The sequence below is a fragment of the Mus caroli genome, chromosome 2, assembly GCF_900094665.2.
Source record: "Mus caroli chromosome 2, CAROLI_EIJ_v1.1, whole genome shotgun sequence".
NCBI classification, from domain to species: Eukaryota; Metazoa; Chordata; class Mammalia; order Rodentia; family Muridae; genus Mus; species Mus caroli.
Window position 1 is genome coordinate 119380629 of NC_034571.1, and position 13827 is coordinate 119394455.

The 13827-nt window shown below is 42.9% G+C and overlaps 1 pseudogene across 1 annotated transcript; it reads right to left on the minus strand.

Moving 5' to 3' along the window:
* Positions 1-9044: 9044 nt before the first annotated feature.
* Positions 9045-11086, minus strand: LOC110288661 (annotated as a pseudogene). The gene has a single exon (XR_002377294.2). The product of XR_002377294.2 is annotated as a tumor protein D52 pseudogene (transcript).
* Positions 11087-13827: the final 2741 nt, after the last annotated feature.

Sequence of the window (13827 nt, forward strand, 5' to 3'; positions counted from 1 at the left end):
GGAACTCAGCTGTTGGGAATAGAAGCAATGTCTGGGTATTACAAATTCTTGATTTTAAAAATAGTACATTATTGTCTCAGAGACTGTAATTTGATGGAAATTCCCTTTCACTGAAAATGTGATTTGAGGCCAGGCAGTGGTTGCACAATGCCTTTAATCCCAGCACTTGGGAGGCAGAGGCAGGTGGATTTCTGAGTTTGAGGCCAGCCTGATCTACAAAGTGGACAGCCAGGGCTATACAGAGAAACCATGTCTCGAAAAACCAAAAAAAGAAAAAGAAAGAGAAAGAGAAAAAGGAAAAGGAAAAAAGAAAAAGAAAAAGAAAATGTGATTTGGAGAGAAATGGCATTCCAAATAATATTGCACTTCTAACCCAAGAACACAGTGTATCTTTCCAACTATTCCTATTTTTAATAAAAATACATATGAATTTATTTCTCTGTGTGTGTGTGTATGTGTATGTGTGTGTGTGAGAGAGAGAGTGTAGGTATATACAGTGTGTGTGTGCAGGAGCACACAAGGGTCAGAACTGGAGTTATGGGCAGCTGTGAGCTGCCATGTGGGTGCTGGGAACTGAATCTGGGTCCTGTGTAAGAGCAGCAAGTGCTATAGTCCACTGAGCCATTTCTGAAGCCCCCTCATTCCTCCCCCACATAAAGCTATGATGATTCTCTCTCTGGCTGTAATTTATAGGCATTCCTGAGACTCAGCCTTCCTAAAGGAGCCCAAACAGAAAACCTGGATCCTTGTTCAGTATTCATTTCCTAGTTCAACTCAAGTGACTATTTCCCAGTATAAGTCAAATATGCATTTTCCAGTATAACTCAAGAACAAAATCTTCCAATTCCTGCCACCTCAAGAAAATTGAAAATTAATCTTTTATTTGAACTGGGGCAAAGGAAAAGCAAAGATTGCAAGGTTGCGTTTCACTATTTTCTCACTAGAGTAAAAAAATCTTGCTATGTATGATTAACTGACTAATTTTCTCATTAGTATTGGCCTTCTATTATATTGTCATAAAGCCTTTGGAAAGATATTCATACCAGATGCTGTGCATGATTACACACACACACACACACACACCTCTACCTCTTCTAAATGTGTGGTCACTCGTCCTCTGATCCTCACACTGCAGCAGGAGTTTGAAGCCTGATTGAGCGACACAGCGAATTCCAGGCAGCTTAGGCCATATAGCGTGTGCTTACCTGGCCTTAAAATGCTGGAAGTAGGTACAAGTGCCTCACTATGTAACCTAGGATGGCCTTGAACTCACAGTTCTTCTGCCTCAGCCTTGCAAGTGCTGAGGCACCGACATGCCTGGCTTAGACCATTCTTAACATGAGAGTGCTTTGGACACTTGGGACCAAGTAAAAACTTAAACAATCACTCCTGTAATTAAGTACATTCAGCTCCCAGGAAGTAATTCTGCCTCCACGTCTCTTCACCAGTCTCAAGATGATTAAAAACTCACTTAAAAATGACTCAAAGCAAAATTGCTTAAACTTTTCAACTTAAGATTCTTACACTCTTAAAAACTGAGAGTGCTCAATAGAAGGAAAAACAGTCACAGGCTAGAAGGAAACACTTGCAAAGGGCATGTGAGCTAAAGGGAGTTATCCAAAATGTACAGAGAACGCTACATTGTTCAAAACCTGATTTTAAAAGTTATTTAGGCTTAGTTGACAACATCCCTATAGTCCCAGCTACTCAGGAGGCTCAGGCAGGAAGATCACAAGTTCAAGGCCTACCTGAGCTACAGACTGAGTTCAGCATCAGCTCAGTGTCTGAATTTCAGAGTAAGAAGGCTGGGGATATAGCTTAGTGGTAGAGGACTTGCCTTGCTTGCAAAAGACCCTGGGTTCAATCCTCAATACTATAAATTGAATACACTAAAGATAATTAACCAAAGATCTTAACAGACCCCTCATTGTGCTGGTTAGATTTTTGTCAACTTAACACAAACTAAAGTCATCTGGAAAGAGGGTACCTCCTTTGAGAAACTGCCTGCATCTGATTGGCTTCTAGGCAAGTCTGCTGGAGTATATTTTCTTGAGTAACGGTTGATATGAAGGGACCAGCTCACTAGGGGCAGTGCCATCCCTGGGCAGATAGATGGTGATGGGATGCATAGGAAAGCAAGCTGAGCAAGCCATGGCGATCAAGCCAATAGGCAGCATCCCTCCACATCCCGTGCTTCAGATCCTGCCTTGACTCTTTTCTGTGATGGACTAATCAGGACATGCAAGCCTATCCTCCTCAAGTTGGTTTGGGTCAGTGTGTTATAACACTATTAAGTGAGCTAGGACCCCCTCTAAAGAATATGCACAACTAGTGAATACATGCACTAAGAAGATGTTCTACGTCATATGTTGTGGTGGCTGAACTTGGATGTCAACTTGACTGAGTTGAGAGACTTTAAAATTGGTATACTTCTAGGTATATTTCTGAGGATGTTTCTCCCATAAATGTTCGGCATGTGGGTCTGTGAAGTGAGGAAGAGAAGCATCCTCCAGGTGAACAGCATATCTGACTGGCTGAGACTTACCTGGGATGACAGAGTAGGAGGAGAGACCGACAGTTGTGTTCAAGCTTGATTCCACTTGGGCAGGTCTGTTCTTTGTGGCTGCCATTGCCCATGGATTGTAGATACCAATATTCTTTAGCTTTTGCATGCAGATTTGTAAATCTCCCAGCTTCCAGGTCCTCAGCCTTGGACTGGGACTGTGTAATCCATCCCCCTTGTCTTGGAGCATCTAGCTTCCTGGGCTGGGGAGCTACTGGTTCTGGCAAGCTCCCCAGCCAGCAGACTGTCACCGTGTGGCTATGCTTTCTCCAGTAGCCAGCCACTCTGAAATCATACCTACCACTATCGCTGAAGCCACTGATTCTGCTCTTGAAGCTAATATCCTAGTTTGGTTTTTGTGATTAAGAACGTGTCCAGAAGCAGCTTGGAGAGGAGAGGGTTGCTTTTATCTTAAAGCTACAGTCTTCATGAAAGGAAGCTAGGGCAAGAATTCAAGGCAGAAACTGATGCAGAGAACATGGAGGGACATTGATTACTTATTGGCTTACTTTCCAAGTCTTGCTCAGCTTTCTTTGGGAGGTGGGAGATGGTGGTTGTGAAAGTTGTTGTTGTTGTTGTTGTTTGAGACAAAGTCTCGCTATGCAGTTCTGGGTGGCCTGTAACTTTCCATGTAAGCCAGGCTGTCCTTAAACTCACGGGGTCTACCTGTCTCTGCCTCTCAAGTGCACCACCAAGCCTAGCTATCAGCTTGCTTCCTTATATACCCCAGGACTATCTGCCCAGAGTATGCTGGGCCCTCCCACATCAGTCATTAATCAAGAAAAGGTCTCCACAGTCTTGCCTACAGCCAATAGGAGAGAGGCATTTTCTCAATTGAGGCTTCCTCTTCAGAGATGACTTTAGTTTGTATTGGGTTGAGAAAAAAACTAACCAGCACAGTTGATCCCTTGTTATCTTAACAAATATATTACTATTTAACCATGACCTTTTAGTCTGGCTTGGAGGTACACATCTTTAATTCCAGCCCTCAGGAGTCAAGCAGATCTCTGCCAGTCAAAGTGACATAATGAAAGAAACACTATATCAAAAACAAAAGAAAACAAGAAACAACACCAAAAAAAAAAAACAAAAACAAAAAACAAAACAAACAAACAAACAAAAAACCCAAGACGAAGCACTATCCTCAAGAGCTCATATCAATATCATAACATAAAATACTACTCACCGTCTCTAAAAGCAATCAATCACTTTAAAAGTTCAATCTTGGACTGGAGAGATATCTCAGCGGTTAAGAGCACTGACTGCTCTTCCAGAGGTCCTGAGTTCAACTCCCAACAACCATATGGTGGCTCACAACCATCTGTAATGAGATCTGACTCCCTCTTCTGGAGTGTCTGAAGACAGCTACAGTGTACTGATATATAATAAATAAATAAATCTTTAAAAAAAAAAAAAGAAAGAGTAAAGCTAAAAGACTGTATCAAAATTGGTCAAAGGTTTAACTTCTTCACTCTGAGATCATTTTTACAGGAATGCTGGTTCCTAACATGCCTTTCAGTCAGGCAAAACAAGGGGATGAAGAGATGGCTCAGGGTTCTCAGAGGTTAAGAGCACTTACTTCTCTTACAGAGCGCCCCCGGAAGTTTGTTTCCCAATACCCACATGGTGGCTCACAATCATCAGTTACTCTAGTTCCAACACCTTCTGGACCTCTGACCTCTGTGGGTACCAGTTAAACAGTAAATGCGAGGGAAAATTGTGGTTGGGATGTAATGTATGAAAGAAGAATAAACATTAAAACAACAACAAAATCACGAACAAAACAACAACAACAAAACAAACAAAAACAGGCACTGCAACAAGCAGCAAGTGTGGAGGTCTGTGGCTGTGTGTGGAAACTGTGCAGACACTTTCAGTCAATGAGGGACTGCAGTATTTTTGTGCCCCAACAACAGAGGCAAACTACTGACAGAACAGTCTGGTGAAGACAAAGATTTTTATTTTACATTTTTATTTTAAGGTATGGAAAGTGCACACAGCATATATGTAGAGGTCAGAAAAATAATTTGTAGAAGTCATTTCTCTATTTCTACTACGTGGGTTCTAGGGATCAACCCCAAGTCATTGGCCTTGGCCGCAGGCACCCATACTTGCTGAACCATCTGACCAGCCCAGGCTCAGAGAGGATGTTTATGAAGACTTTTGGAAGGCCATTCATTCATAAATGATCAGCAAAGATAACCTGGCTGGCAGACTGATACTAGCTAGGTCTTCTGGTAATAGAATGAGACTCAGATAGAGTTCTGATAGAGTATTAATTCCTAAAGGTCTTTGAAGGGGAAGTATCCCAGGCTTGAAAGTAGGGGATTGGTGCCCTAGTTGGGGGCTCTGAATGACAGAGTGACAGTGTGAGGACAAGCTTGTTGAGAGGTGGGCTCTGCAGAAGGGACACACAAATAAAAGTTTTCAAAAGGCAACTCTGGATTATTACTTTTTTGAGTCAGGGTCCCCCGTCATAACCCTGGATGGCATGGAACTCATGATGTAAACCAGACTGGTTTCAGACTCTCAGAGATCTACCTGCTTCTGCTTCCAGCTTTGAGGATTAAACGTGTGTGCCACCACACACTGCTTACATCTCGTGACTTTAAAAATCTTTCCATCTGTTGTTACTTTGATTTCAGCATAGGGTGATTTCACAATCCTGAGGCTTATGAAACCTTGCTGGATCACAGGGAGATAATTAGCACTGCTGGGAAATAACATTTGCTGAGCACTTCAGCTAAGCCTCTCTTCTACAGAGGACTGGCCCATGAGGCCGAAGCTGAGCAAAATGATTTCTTTCCAGCAGAACCTCCCAGGATGATTCCTCCTTCCACTCCTGCTGACCCTGTATCCCCCGATTCTGTTTGAAAATCTCCAGAATCTACTGGGAGAAGTGGGGCTACACAGAGCTGCAGAGAGAAGGGGAAGACAGATTGTTTTGTACTCCATGGTAAACAGTTAAGTACACAATACTCAGGGGACATGGAGAAGAAGACAACAGGAAGAGATAAGAAATGAGACTGAAGGGGGAGAGAAAACTTGAGGGAATGATTACAAGGTTGAGAGAAATTGAAAGTTGCTTGAGGAAAGAAATGCTGCAGTGGACAGTGGAGACAGGAGAATGCTCACGCGGGGAAAGTAGATTTATTGTAAGAGCATCAGCTTTTTCACAAAGCTAGAAATCGGGGCACTGTGGAAGCCTGAGAGAAGAGATTCGAGGGGCGAACACAAGACTGTGCTGCTGTACACATGTGTCTCTCAAAAACAATGAGCAGTCATTTACTGTTTTAATTAAACACTTTTATTTGTGGAGTAACCATCTATTTCTTGATTCCCATGCATTGTGTAAGTTTCCTCTGAGATGAAAGCATTCCATCCAGCAGGGAGGCTCCTTAAGATGGAAGATAAACAACTCAATAGCTTCAAGAAGTCCCTGAAACTGATCAGATTTACTAGGCCCCTCCCTACCAAAGAAGGAATGAAGGCTGTTAAGAGTCACTCCCAGACAAGCCGAGGAGCAAAGGCGAGCTAGGAAGCAAACAAGAGTCTGAGACCCGGGCTGGAGCGATGGCTCCAATCATGAAGCAGTGAACAAGTCTACTTATGAATTTCTCTCATATCCTAAATCACTACCCTACTTCTGCACTCGGGTGCAAGCTGACCCACCATCTTCCCTTTTCATGTCCACACAGACAGAGGAACTGACTTTATTCTACAGGGGAAAGAAGCAGATATGTGGAGAGGTACAGAGCCTGCCTTATTCTAGCTCCTCCCATCCAGAGGCACCCTATTACATTCTAAAATAACCAAGAGTTACAGTGTTAAGACAGCCTTCACCAACATCGATACATTGATGACACACTGACATATGCTTGTGTTCTGTCTTTGCATGTGTGTGTATGCACATACATCTGTATATACACACACACACACACACACACACACACACACACACACACACATCTATTTATCCCAGAAAGGGATCCCACAACAGACCAAAGTAACGATTGCACAATGAATGAGAATTCCTGAAAAGCAGCTGCAAAGGCTGGCTGACTAATTAAAACCTCAGTGACTAGTTGACACTGTTGGTCTTCCTATGGGGTTGCCATCTCCTTCAGCTCCTTCAATCCTTCCCCTAACTCTTCCATAGGGTGAAGAACTCTGGGAGTGAGGTCCTAGAGGGAAGGGCAATATTGGGGATGTAAATAAAACAAACAAACAAACAAAAAACAATTCAGTGACTGGAGAGTTTGGAATGTTGCAGGTTCAGAACCAAATTACAATGGTTCCCCCCCCCTTCGTTCATTGAAAGTAGTTTTTCCCCCCTCACATAACATATCCTAATTACAGTTTTCTCTCCATCTAATCCCAGTTCCTCCCATCCTCCCCTCCCATCTGGTTCCACCCCCTTTCAATCTCTCATTAGTAAACAAGCAGGTCTACAAGGGATAGTAATAAAATAAGACAAAAACCAACACCATCACAATAGGATAGAACAAAGAGTCTAAGAAAAGGCACAAGAAACAGCAACCCACTCATTTGCACACTCAGGAATCCCATAAAGACACTAAACTGGAAGCCATAATATAACAGAGAGGACCTTTAGGGTAAAAAGAGAGAAGAACTAAAATAAAAATTAAATAAAATTTTGAAAGAAAGGAAAAGTCCTGACACAATATTGTCAGACAAGGAGCCTCCTAAGATGCCCTTGAGTTCATTTTCTGTTGGTGTCTACGGCTGGGCATGCAGCCTGCTCCTGAGGAGACGCACTTGGAGAAAACTAACTTCACTAGCAAGTATTTATCAACTGGCAGTTGCCTCTGGTTTTTTCTTTTCTAGTTCCATCCATTTACCTGTGAGTTTCATGATTTCACTTTTGCAATGGCCAAGTCATGTATCATTGAATTAATTACCACACTTTTTTTTTTAATCCATCTATCTGTTGAGGGACATCTAAGTTGTTCCCCATTTCTGGCTACTGTGAATAGAAAAGCAGTGACCATGGTTGAGGGAGAGTCTCTGTGGTAAGATGAAGTGTTCTTTTCTTTTTTTTTTTTTTTTTTTTTTTTTTTTTTTGGATATCTAGTCTTTGAGCTGTTATATATTTTTGGTATTAGCTCTCTATCAGCTGTGTAATTTAAAAAGATCTTTTCCCATTCTTTCCGATGAGTCCAAGGCTATTCTCTACTTTCTCTTCTATTAGGTTCTGTATATCTAGCTTTAAGTTGAAGTCTTTGACCCACTTGGAGTTGAGTTTTTAATAGGATGATACGTATGGATCTATTTGGATTCTTCTACACACAACCATCCAGTTTAACCAGCACCATTTGTCGTAAATACAATCTTCCCCCTCCCCCACCCCACGAGTATTTCTGGCGTCTTTATCAAAAGTCAAGTGTCTATAGTTGTATGAATTGATTGATTGGTTGATTGGCTGGTTGATTGATTGGTTGGTTTTTTTGAGACAGGGCTTCTCTGTGTAGTCCTGGCTGTCCTGGAACTCACTCTGCCTCCCAAGTGCTAGGATTAAAGGCGTGTGCCACCATCACTTGGCTGGTGTAAGGATTTACATCTGACTCTTCAGTTTGACTCCACTGATCAAAATGTCTTTTTGTGACAATACAATGCTATTTTTATTACTCTAACTCTGAAGTACAACTTGAGATCAGGGATGGTGACACCTCCAGCAGTTCTTTTATTAGTCAGGATTGTTTTAGCTGTTCTGAGTTTTTTGCTTTTTGTTTTTATGTTTCTGTACAAAGCTGAAAATTGTCTTTTCCAGACATGTGAAGAATTGTGTTGGAATTTTGATGGAATTTCATTGAATCTGTAGATAGCTTTTAGTAGGATGATCTTTAAAAAAAAAGATTTATTTACTTATTTTATGTAAGTACACTGTAGCTGTCTTCAGACTTTTTTCTTCTCACTCCGGCCCTGCTCAATAGCTGGAGCTATCTTTAGACACCCAAGAAGAGGGCATTAGATCTCATTATGTATGTATGGTTGTGAGTCATCATGGGGTTGCTGGGATTTGAACTCACAACCTTTGGAAGAGCAGACGGCACTCTTAACCCCTGAGCCATCTCTCCAGCCCAGGATGATCATTTTTACTGTGTTAATTCTATCAATCTATGAGCATAGGAGATATTTCCAACTTCTGATTATATATATATATGTGTATATATATATACATATGTATATATTATATATGTGTATATATATATTAATTTTGTATCTAGCTACTTCACTGAAAGTGTTAATCAGCTTTAGGGAGTTCCTAGTGTAATTTTTACGGTCACTTATGTATACTATCATAACATCTGCAAATAAAGATAGTTTAATTTCTTCATTTCCAATTAATGACCGCTTGATCTTTTTGTGTGGGTGAGGTTTGCCTCTGAGGTTCCTGTTTAATTTTTTTTTTTAATTTTTCGTTTCCAGATTTCCCTCAGTTTGAGTTTTTTTTTTTTTTTGAGACACAGACTTTATTAAGATTTTCACATGTAATCAAGCATAGTTTCCATTGCATCCAAGTAGCAACCAGGAATGGCAGCATGTCATTTTGTAACAACCGACACTGTGGCTTTTCAATTCTGGTTTGCAGAAACCTTATCCTCAATTAAATCTAGTCATGCTCTGAAAAATGCTTTAGGTCACTCCAAGCTTGGCAATTAACATTTGGCATGGACACTGGTAAAACCACAATAGAGAAGTAACAGATACAACCTCATAGGCCATAAACATACACAGCAAAGGAAGCAGGAGTGAGTCAGGAGTGACCACAGTTAATAGAGGAGCTTAGCAGAGCCACTGGGAAGCTTTGACTCACAGCCCCGACAGTTCTTAGAGTAGGAACAAATCTACATACAGTACAGCTCAGGCACTAACACACTGAGAACAGGTACAGCCTGATAAGCTCAGTCGTAGTAACGCCTCACAGCCTTCGGAGTTATCAACAATACCTTAGTATAAAAAAATATTCAAGTTGTATTTCTCATAGAACTTTCTGTGCTTCCTAAAGGTGTTAAATGGATTTAATGGAGGCAGTAATTTTCCCTAAGGTGAATTTTTTTTTAGCATTTTTATAGCTGTATAGACCTAAAGACTTTTAGACTTTTGGAATTATCAGTGATGAATGTGGGAACATTCAAACTTACTGTAATATCATATACTTAACTCACAATGTTATTCTATCAATTTATCTGAAATTAACTTTTAATCTTGTAAAAAAAAATGTGTGAGAATGGTATAATAAATAACTGATATGCTCAAATAGATGTAGCTACAAATGACAGTTACCAAGGCAGGAGGACCCACACTCTCCCCACTGGAAGTTTGAGTGTCTGCATGTTTTTAATTTACAGAATTATGGAACTGCATACACACCTGTCTACTTCAGTCTGGTGTCTTTAGAAACCCAAGATATGGTCCTCATAGAACTGTTTATCCGAGAAAAAAATGTACCTGGTNGTTTCTCCTTTGAAAGTAATGAAATCATTCCAAGACTTTTAATAACCAGAATTTAGAAAAGAACAGTTTGTTAGAAATTGATTAAGTGTACAGAGACCCAAAAACAATGACTCATGAAGATAGTAAAGAAAGATCAAACTAGAATCCAGATGTACAGTGATTTTAAGGAGAAACACAGTAGTTGCCTGCAGGGATCTACCAGAGGCTCTATGATGCTGTTGCCTATACAAAGGGCCTTCCGTGCATGTGAACAGTGTTTCCCTGGAGTGCAGGTGAAGGTGATTTCACTTTGTTTCATTTATCAACTATTTGGTCAAAGAAATAAGTAAAGCTAAATAAAAGCACATCTGGTGGAAATCCGCAGCCATGAGCGTTGTCAAGATGTGCTTGGCTCTCGCTGGCAGCACCTGGCAGTGGGCAGCAGGACACAGGTCGGCAGCTCAGGGGCTCTCTGTCGTCTGTTCTGGAGGAGGCTCTGTGGTCATGGTACTGGTAGCGTTGGCTGTGGAATTCAGGACTTCTCCAAAATCGCCNCCAGCAGGCTTGGCTCCTCCTACTTTAGACTTTAAATTTTCAACTTTTTCTTCAAATGACTTGAAAGTTGGGGAGTTTTTCACGTCTTCCAGCTTTTTGGTGATGACTGAGCCAACCGATGAAAATGCAACGGAGGCCTTCTGCCCAGCTTGTGATAGAGTTTCAGATGTCTTCTTGTATGCATTGGTTGCCGTCACGTCTTGCCACCCTTTGGCAATGTTCTGCTTGAACTCCTGAAGCGAGGAGATGCCAAGCTTCCGCTTGAGCTCGGCGAGATGCTTCTCTTTTGCGGCCAATACTTGGGACAGAGTCTGGATTTCTTCTTCTACCTTAGTAAGCTCCCGCCTCAGCTCCTCTTGCTCCTCTTCCGTCAGCGTCTCTGGAGCACTGAGCATGGTAACAGCATCCTCTCCTTCCTCGGCCACTGGCTCTGTCTTCAGCAGACCTTGCTCGCTGCGGTCCATGTCTGAGCCACCTCGCTCCCAGCGCTCGGCCTGCCGCGCTCCTCCGCGCCTCCCAGTTTGAGTTTTTTTTGTTGATTCTATTTCCACTTTCAGGTATTGAACCATTTCATTAATTTTCTTCTATTGTTTGTGTTTTCATAGATTTCTTCATGGGATGTATTCATTTCCTCTTTAAGGACCTCTATCAGATTTATAAAGGCTATTCTAGGGTCTTTATCTTTGTTTCAGCTTTGTTCCAACTATCAGGGTCTACTATGGTAGGGTTACTGGGCTCTGCTAGAGACATATTGTTCTGTATGTTATTGTGTTGTTACTCTGGTGTTTAGGTATACCGTGTACTTTTATGCTCTATCTGCCTTTAGCTCCGGAAAGATGACCAAGCTACCAGGCCCCTGCCCAGATTCCCTTGAATTCTCAGATAAAAGACACAGACACACATTTGTTCAATTACAAATGCCTGTGGCACAATTGGTGGAGAAGTGTGCCCTTATCAGTTTCTTATCTCAGTCTCTTCCACCTGCCCTAAACATCTGTTGCTAGACTCCCCGACCACCCACCTGTAGGAGTGGCCTGTGTTTTGAGATCTCACATGGTTGTCTGGTTCTCCTCTCTCCAAAGCAAGGCAAACTCTATTCTCCTTCCTTGCATCTTGTAGGGTTGTTGGCCTGAGTCTGCTCTGCCACTGGGCATAACCTCTTGGGGAGGTGGAACTCGGGGAATTTGACTGAGCTAAGGAAGCACCAAAGCAGAGCTCAGGGAAGGACAAGCACAGACTGAGATGTGGGAAAGCTGGAGCTGCTTCAGGGGTTCCCCGAGTCCATGATGAGGCCAGGGCCGTGGAGTTCTCAGACTCTAGGACATCCAGGAGCTGCTGGGAGTCGCAGAAGAGCAGAGAATGGAATTGAGAGGTGGGTTAGGGACAGCAGCTGTGGGAGGGGTGCAACTGGGGGATAAAGGAAGATTAGACTGCAGCTCTGTAGGTGAAGGCCTCCTTCATGGCTCCCTACGGAGAATAATAGAAACAGTCCATGGTTCCAAACAGTTTGTTGTCATGGAGGAAAATGGATGCATAAAACCATATTCCAGTTCTCAAGGTGGGCTTGAGATTAAATATCTTTTGCCAGGAAGAATGTCTGGGAAAGGAAGCTTATTGGCTAAGCCCTCCAGGCCTTGAGGCACCTCATTAGCATAGAGAACTCTGTCTTGAGCCTACATAACCACAGTCTCCTGTTCCAGGTCTAGCAGGGAGCTGGGAGTCACCTAATCCTCAGGTACATGTCCAACCAAGTCTTCAGGTTTTGACCTGCTCTACCTTATCAAACTTGCTGGCATGGTTTTACATTCTACAGTGTCTCTCTGCCTCCTCCTGGGACCCAGAAGTCCCTCCTATCCCTTCTACCCAGCAATTGGCTCAAGGCTTTCTTTACTGACAGATCAAGAACCAATTGGAGAACAGGATCTTAACATCAGCACTGCTCCCTACATTTAAGCATCTGGGGTTTGGAATAATATATAATTCTAGGAGCTGATATCTGGTCCAATCTTTGTTGAGTGAATGTTTTGTTCCTTGTTTCTATTGCCTTCTCTGGTTCTTAGGAGACCACAGTGACTGTGTCTTACCTGGTAAGAAATTCTTCTGGGACCCTGATAGGTGTGGCCATTGGGAGTTTCTAGGTAAAATATATCCAGGTATTGATAAAATGGCACTTAAGGGTGTGGATGGGCTAGAAGGGGGAGGGCAGGAGAGGCTGGGGGGTCTACAAATGGGAGGAAAACAGGTGTTCCACCAGGATCTGCTTAGTCCTGTGGAAGGGGGCAGAAAGTAAGGAGAAGACACAAAAGATAGTCCACTACAGGGCTGAGAGTGAGACTGGAAGGGTGGATATGGGGCGGGGGGCGGGGGGCGGGCGGGTAACTGACGATCTGAAGTTTGCCTATCTCCTTTGAAGGTCCATTTCCTTCTCTGACAAGCTTGTGTGGTGGGTTCCCAGAGAATACATGCCAGAGCTTGGGGCTAGCTTAACAGGATGAGTGAGGAGTAAGGTTGGAGGAGAAGAGCTGCATGATCTGCTGGAGATGAGGGCAGAGTGGAGGGAGAGATGGTCTGCTACAGAGCAGGGGGTGAAACAAGGGCAATGGATTTGGAAGAGAGAAGAGATAAAAATACAGTTAGGCTCCCCAATGATTCCCAGGGAGTGCCTTCTGGAATTGGGGGGTGGGGTAAAGTGATGATTTGCGGGGATGAAAGGTTGGAGGGGGAGATCTGTATGACTGGCTGGAGAAGGAGGAAGTTAGAGGGAAGGACACAACACGTGGACTGCTACGAGCTGGGGATGAGACTGGAGGATGGATTTGGAGGAGAGGAGGGAGAGGTGATGACTTCTTCCCTGGCCTGGGGCTAGGATAAAGCCCTGAGTGTACATATGGATGTGGGGGAGTGAAGGAGAAGATCTGTATAATCCACTGGAAATGGAGCAGGGGTCAAGGGCTGCAGCATGTGATCTGCTACAAGCTGGGAACAAACCTGAGGCACTGGATTTGGAAGAGAGGAAGGATAAGTGAAGATCTGCAGTTAGTCTACCTGTTCTCCTGGCCAGAATCAGGTGTGGGCTTTTTGAAAGGTCAGTGCCTACCCCCAATTACATACTTCCTCCAATAAGGCCACACCTCTTGATCTTTCTCTCAAATAGTGTCACTCTCTGGTGACTAAGAATTCAAATAGATGAGCCTGTGGGGTTGTTCTTTTTTTGTTTGTTTGTTTTTTCGAGACAGGGTTTCTCTGTGTAG